Source organism: Equus caballus, chromosome 15 (genome assembly GCF_041296265.1).
Source record: "Equus caballus isolate H_3958 breed thoroughbred chromosome 15, TB-T2T, whole genome shotgun sequence".
Lineage (NCBI taxonomy): Eukaryota > Metazoa > Chordata > Mammalia > Perissodactyla > Equidae > Equus > Equus caballus.
The window spans coordinates 92,658,486-92,666,066 of NC_091698.1; the positions used below are offsets into that span (position 1 = coordinate 92,658,486).

At 51.3% G+C, this 7,581-nt stretch overlaps 1 protein-coding gene across 8 annotated transcripts in view; it reads right to left on the bottom strand.

Annotated features, from left to right (window-relative positions):
• Nucleotides 1-6,104, bottom strand: part of KCNS3 (potassium voltage-gated channel modifier subfamily S member 3) — a 37,648-nt gene extending 31,544 nt beyond the window's left edge. For 3 of the 8 annotated variants that reach the window (XM_023619479.2, XM_070236621.1, XM_070236619.1), the window contains exon 1: nucleotides 5,117-5,256. The gene's annotated coding sequence lies outside the window, so the exon portion shown is untranslated. Of the gene's footprint in view, nucleotides 1-4,669; nucleotides 4,830-5,116; nucleotides 5,263-5,849 lie in introns of those variants that run through there. The other 5 variants (XM_014731296.3, XM_070236622.1, XM_070236623.1 and 2 more) reach the window with 5 other exon arrangements.
• Between the last annotated feature and the right edge of the window lie 1,477 nt (nucleotides 6,105-7,581).

Genomic DNA, 7,581 nt, shown 5'->3' on the forward strand with positions numbered 1-7,581 from the left:
CAAATCCATGAATTCCTTCCCACAGCCCTTGGGATAAACTCAAAGATCCTGAAGCTGGCCCAAAGGGTGCAGCATGATCTGGTCTCTGCTCTTCTCCCCAACCTCCTCCCAACCACCTCTTTTCCTGGAGTTCCTCCGACACTCCATGCTCATTCCTGCCTTAGAATCCTCACACCACTTCCACAGCCAGGGATTCCCTTTCTCCCACTTTTCACTTGATAAACTCCTACCTATCCCTCAGAATGAAGTCTTTTCCTCAGAAAGGTCTCCCCAGCTGCCCCAGCTGAACTAGGGCCCTCCCTACCCTTGTTATTCTTCCCTATGAAGTTCTCTAGAGCATTTGCCACTACTTAAATGTTTGCATTTGTTGGTGTAAGGTCTGTCTACTTGCCAACCTCCCACCCCCCGTAACTGTTTCCTTTACCCTGGGGGTACCCAGACCCTAGTATAGTATGTAACACTGGGTAAGTACTCCCATACATGTTGAACGAACGCTTGTAGATATTTGTATTTGTAAAGAGGATATTTATGACTACATAAGATAATTATTAAGTCAACATTGGTAATCATCTGCGGGGTGTTCAGTTGAACTCAGGTGATCTGCTCTGGATGATCAGCAGGATGCTTCATTCACTGGGGACTTCAACAAGCAAACTGAAGCCAGCTGCTGTCAACATAACTGCTTATCTATAAAACGATTGACTAAAAGCAGATATTGGGCCTTTATCATTCAATGCTTGTGCAATTAAAGACAATTTTACAGGGTGTCTACTCAGAGAAAACAAATGGTGCAAGGCTCTGCAGGATTGCAAAGAGAGCGAGCCCCTCTTGCCCACAAAGAAATATACTACAACCTAATCTACTAACTACAGCTTAGAAAAAAGAGTTTGTTTTTATAAGGGGGAGGTGTGCATGTGTTGCAAAGTTGCAAAAGGTGCTCCAGAGAAATGATAAAGGAACACAAGGATGGAAATTCTTCTAAGTCAGCTTCCATATTTGATTGCACATTCTAAAAATTGTTATTGTGTTCATCAGAATTGCAATTTCTCTCCATTCTTCACATACAGGGTCCCTGAATGCAAAAATAAAACAGCAAAAAGTACTTCCTCCTCCTCTCCAGCCCCTACTAAGTACGCTGGCAAGCCAAGAGCAGTAACCAAAAGCCAGATTCAAGATGAAATTCAAACTCCGCCACCTCCAAGGACCCTCCACTGCCCTCATTGTGAAGCAGAAAGATGACAGACTTGGACTCAGAAGACCCCTGGCTATGGCCAAGTCCACGCCTCACTTTGCCTTATTTTCTTCATCTGCAATATGGGCTTCCTAACCTCCACCCTGCCTGTCGCTTATCACACTCAGTTACTACGAGAACTGAAATGAGATAACTCGGTGAAAGTTTCTACAAACTCCAATAGGCTATACAAATGGGACAGGCATGGTGATCTTTACCAGGACTCATATTTACCACCTAGTATTGTCCTGTCTTGTGCTTGTTAATCTTTTTTCTGTCGGTCACCTCTATGATAAAACACAAGTTAAAAAATAACGAAATTTAAATTATAATGCAAATAACAAAGTGTTATCCTATTTATATTTTATAGGTATTTGCTTTTTTTAATTGAGGTAACACTGGTTTATAACATTATATAAATTTCAGGTGTACATTATTATATTTCGATTTCTGTGTAGACTATATCACGTTCACCACCCAAAGACTGATTACCATCCATCACCATACTCATGTGCCGACACATGTGTGAGTCTCAGGTCCACTGTAAGTTCAAGCTTGGAGGACATGTCTCAGATTCTGCCTGCCCTTGGTGCCTGCAGTACTGAGCACATGGCACCCACACGATAAATTTTTGTGGAAGGACTATTGGTTACCGGTTTGCTTTTTTGATGGATTTGACTCAGAGTGCAGTGTGCTGGGACATTTCTGGGTTTTTCATTGATAATATTTTCTGGAAATAGCCATAATGTTTACCTAGCCCATGATCTGTATGGTCTGTCTTCCTTTTTCCCAACCAGCTGGGCAGAATTCCATTGGAAAGACAACTACTTTGGCGAAAGCAAATAGAACATTTTTCTAGCACAGTTTTCAAGGTTTCTTTTAAGGATGAGATGGGGGGCAGGGGGCCAAAAAGCCACTTGGTAATGGCAAGCCACCTCTACCTGTCACCATTCAATGAACCCAGTCTTAGTCCTACTAAGCACAAGGCACAGTGTTGAGGCTGTAGGAATAAACAAGGAGAACAGAATCTCACAACGGCTCTGCAGCCAAACAGCCAGGATAGAATCCTGGCTTCACATTGTCCCAGTTGTGTGACTTTGCACCAGTTACTCAGTTTGTCTCTTTTCTCATCTAAAATAGGGTAATAATAGAGCCTCTCCTAAGGTTTTCATCAGGATGAAATGAGTTAACACATTGAGAGCTCTCAGTGCAGTCCTATTACACGGTAAAGACAAATATTAAACATCTGGATCCTTGTAGCTAAACAGATTGAGACTCAGAGAAGCCTAGATACTTATGTCAAGTCAAGGAGCCATACGCAGGTAGACATCAGGGCTGGACCCTAGGTCCCCAGCCTTAGTGTGTTCTCTGTGACCTCTCCTTGTGGGTGTTTCACCCAGTGGTACTCTGGAGGTACTTCCTGACACCTTATAAGTGGGGCAAAAAACACACCCACCTTCTCCTCTGCCTCAACCTACCCTGAATAGCTGTCCTCTCCTGCCAGTGACACCTCCGGCCCAGCCCCATGCAATCAGAATGCACCTAGAGGGGTTCCAGCTACTGCTGGCTCCCACGGAAATACTTCGATGAAGAAGGAAAGTCTCAATTCCTAATGGGACCGTTCTGAGGATTAAATGACATAATGCCTGGAAAAGTGCCGAGCAGAGTAGCTGGCATACGGTACCCAGCCAACAAATGTTATCTATTAAGAAAAAGAGGAGGAGGAGGAAAACCCTGTGGTGCCTGCTCTCTCAAAGCTGACACACATTCCCATCCCAAATGCCAGACACAGCGCAGACTGAGATCTCTGGTAGAACAGAGGGATGCAGAGTCTGTGAAGGATTACAGGGAAGGGCAAAATTCACTGAAGACAGAGGGGGTGGCTGGAGTCCCCATTCTTCCTCCTCTTTATTAAAAAAACAATAATAAAAAAAGAAGAAAAAGCTTAGCTGGTGCTTTGCTGGCAAACCCAAGCGTCAGAGCATTGGATTTTTAAAATTTTAATACTTCTGAACAGAACAAAGTCTGCTTCCAACCTCCCCATTTGCTCTCATACACTTGACCAGCAAGAGCTCATTAATGGCTTTATCTGGGCTGCTTTTCCAGGTAATAATGGTTCAGACGCGAGACTGAATTAAAACAGATCCCACAAATCTCCTTAGAATATGCACAGCAAGCTATTGATTCAGAGTTCTTAAGCACTTCAGCATCACTTTCTCCTCCCTATCCCAATATTGACAATTCCTAGTTCTGAAATGACAAATTTAATATTAGAAAAGGCAAAGGAAGGAATCTGGTGAGAAAAAAAGGAAGAACTGAACTAGACTGGAGCAGAAACTTCATCCCCTACAGTGTATGCTAGTGAGCAGAGCCCATGGCCTGGCCCACCCACCCTGGGCTGGTTGCAAACACAGACTGAATCAATCAACGTCCTCAAGGAGTTCAGAACCCAGGGAAGGAGAGAGACCTATACATCACACCAAGTGCAACCACAGAATCAATGCCACCCTCTTTCAGCCTGAGATACGTGGGGAGGACAGACACTGGAGCATCCGCCTTTAGCAAGGGGGCAGGTGCGCAGGAAAATGCTTCCTTCCTGTTTACTTGGGCAGGTATTTGCAAGTAGTCCAAAAAGGGGGGCAGCTAGGGGTAACTTACACAGTTCTAAGCGAATGGTCATGCAAATCGCTTAAGCAAATACATGAAAAGGGGAAGGTTTCTGATCTGGTTTTCCCCACCTGCCCCACTCTTCAGATGGTAAGATGAAGTACAAGAACCAAGAGTGGGGCGAACCAAAAGTCTACCTTCTATGAGGACAAGGAACACCCCCGCCCCCCGCCCCTCACTCGGGCATCAAATCAGGGTCCCCGGGTTATTCCGGCGGGTGAAGGCAGTTCTTTGCTGTCCTCCCCTCCTGCCGAAAGCTGCCTGAGTTAGACTCCAGCTCAGTCTCCCCAGCCGAGATGGTGGAGACACCAAGGACGCAAAAGGTGCTCCTTTCCCAAAAGAGACGAGGAGACACAAAGCTGGGGGGGGGCCGGGGGGGTGGGGGCGTGGTGTTGCTCAGAATGAGCCCTGCAATGCGAAAGGCGCCCAGCCTGGCTTGCCGCGGCCCCTGCCGGCAGGTCTCACTCGCTCGCCAGCCCATTCACCTCCAGAAAGAAAGGGAAGTTTCCGACTCCGGACCACCCACTCCCACCACCACCACTGATCCAAACGTGGGGAGGCTGCAGGCGACTCGATATGGGCCCTGCAAACCCCAAGCTGCTCCCACCCCGAGCGCGCCCGCAGTTCCTGGGCGCAGCACTGCGCCAGGACAAGGGCCCTGGTGCGCTCTTCCCTGCAACTGTCGCGGGGCTCCTTGCACCGCTGCAGGGCAAAGGGGAGGGGAGGAATGACAGGGAAGAAGGCGGAGCAGGCGGCCTGGAGAGCACTTACATTCGTCGGGAAAGCGCCTCCTCTTGAGGAAGGGAAGGAACGGCTTCCCAGCTAAGGAAACGCCCCAGGGATGCCCCTCCGCGAAGTGCCGCCTTTGCCTGCCTCAGCGATTCTCCCGCCTCCAGCCCGTCCTCCACTCCACCCCAACCACCCTACCCCCAAGAGCAGCTTTCCGAGGGACTCAGACACCATCCCGACTGCCCGCAGTTCGCGCAACAGGCGGATCCTTAAGGCTCCAGCGACGACTCCGGGCTCTAGGGACCGGAGGATGGGGAGCGCCGCGAGACAGGCACCCAGCAGGACGCAAAGTCCCCTGCGGGCATAGACCTTCGAGGTCGTGCACCCATAACCACGGGAGGGAGTGAGGCAGCAAAAGGTGGGGAAAGTTGAGGGGTGGCACGGTGAAGTCTCCGGAGCGCGCTCGGAGGTGGGTACACCAGCGGGTACCTGCAGGAGTCCGGGCGCTTCTGGCTGGCTCCGTTCTGCGACGCCGCCCGTCCGCGCTGCAGGGATCAGGCCTCGCCGCGCGGTCCCGCGCCTGCCGCGGCGGCGGCAAGGAGAGCCGGGTGGCCGGCGTTGGTCCGTCGGTCGGTCCCGCCTGGCAGGAGCGCGGCGCCCCGGAGCCACGGGCGGGGCGGGGCGGGGCCAGACGTTCAGCCACCGCCCCATTAGTCCCAGCTCCGCCCGCCGCCTTGTATCGGGCCAGCAGCCTGTGCTCCCCTAGCCGAGGGCGCGGCGCTCAGCCTCCGGCGGTTGCTGCCTGCGGGCGTCAGGCCGCGCGACAGGCAGACCGATGGATGGACAGAGAGGCGGCCTTGCGGGACGCGCGCCCCCGCCCAGACTCAAGTGCAGAGTCACCCCTGGAGCGGCGTACCCTGTCCGGGTGGCAGCAGGAGCGTGCCCCGCGCTTCCCACCTGCGCGCCCTCCAGGGCTGGGAGCATCACGACCCGGTGGCCCCGGCGGCTCCGGCAACTGCCTCTGGAAAGTCGCCGCCCAGGCTACACTCTGCAAATTTGCTGGGATTTTCCTAGGAGGTCTCGAGGCCCCAAGTTGTTTTAAAACAAAGTGCGAAGGAGGAAACAGCCTCCGGTCCTTCCTATTTACCACCAGCCCAGCTGCCTGAAGACTCAGGCACAGTGCAGAAGGAAATTGTTTTACGCGCTCGATTCCTCGACTTACCATTTCAGAAGAGGTAGCAGACATATGCACTGAACGGAAGGGGGGACGAGTCGGGTCCCCTTGCCAAAGCGTGGAAGAGGACGTCAGATGGAGATGCCTTAGGCTGAGGTTGAGGAACAAACCAGGACCTCAGCGTGTGGTCCAGAAGGCATCTCTGACCCCTCTGCAGTGAGCGAGAACGTTCAGTGAACCGCCCGGAGGAGAAATGGGACGCTCGGGGACCCACCCCCGCGCTCCCCCTCCCGCCCCCAAACTGCAGATTTTTAAGTTGTGCAGACTTGCAATAATTCTTCAGAGCCAGCTGCTCCAAGCTGTAGGCACCCAGTGTTCTCTGGGTTCCCGACCCACATCCCGCGATCTGCCAGCTGCCCCCAACCCGGCACCCGCTGACCACTCGCCTCAGAGAACCACCTAGAAAGACCACATGTAGTTCCGCTCCAGGCACTGAGCCAGGCATAGGGGAGGGCATGTGGCAAAGGGATGTATGGAAAAGGTGAAAGACACTTTCTCTGACCTCATCGAAGTACCGGATGGTGTCTGGGTTTCCTCATCATTTTTATTTGACCAAAACCCACAGTGGGAGTGAGACAAAAGGAGCCATGTTTACACTGTCTGGTAGGCTTCTAAGAGGAGGTGAAACCTGCACCTTACGGGGAGGTTTGGCAGAGGAGAGGGTAGTAGCAAGTAGAAACGGCAGAGGAGAAGCAAAAGCAAAAGCCAGTCTTCTCTCAGACTCCATCATGGTGGTCCAGCTCGTGGAAGGCAAGGTGGAGATGCAGGTGGCTGGGGAACAGGTGTTGGGGGCCCTCTGTCCCTAATCCCATGGTTCTTTGGCTCCCCTGAGCCTACCCCCTCTCTTGTGAAAGAGGATCCAAAGCATTTGTCTACACTGCTGTTTGCAAGCAGCTGAAGAAGGTAATTTTCATACACAATTCATCATCTTTAGCATAAGATCTAAGATTATTCTCAAAATATGTTTACATTTTATCAGCACCTGAGAAGAATGCTCCCAGATCTCTCCCAGCAGTTAGCTATTTAATCATTTTTAAACCACTAAATTTATCTAAAAAGTCCAGCATTGTTTACCCGAGAATGAAATATATTCAGAATCTCTAAGCACTGCAGAAGGCGTCTGCAGTGCAGAAGAGTCAGGGAGTGAGGTCCTTCTCACCAGGTCTGGATGGCGCATGTGCACTGGAGGGAAGGCACCAGAAAGGGCCCCCACCTGGCATCTGTGAAGACTGAGGACAGGAAGGACAGGCCTCCACTGTGGGCATACGAGGGGGTGGATGTAGAAAGGGTGCAGATTTGAGAGTCATACAGACTGGGGTTGTCAGCCTGCTGTACCCTGTGGGGAGCCCCGGGAGCACATCACTTAGCCCTTCAGCCCTGGTTTCTTCATCTGTAAGAAAAGTTCCTCCCTCGAGGGTGATCATGCGAAGCAAATGAAATAATAAACAGGAAAGTGCTCTATGGACCATAAAAAGCATGCCTGTTCCCTGAAAGTTTACCCAGGTTGAGCCAGGCAAAGTGATGAATGCACTCCTACACACACAGGCACACGTGCATGCATGTGCACATGCACACACACACACTGCTCTCACTCCCTGTGTCCATAGGCCCTTTCTCTGGCCTCAGTCTCCATCGCCACAGTGCATGCTCTGACCCGTCCAACTGCCTCTTTCCTCCCACACGCCCACTTCCTGCCCCATCAAAACATCTTTGTGCCACA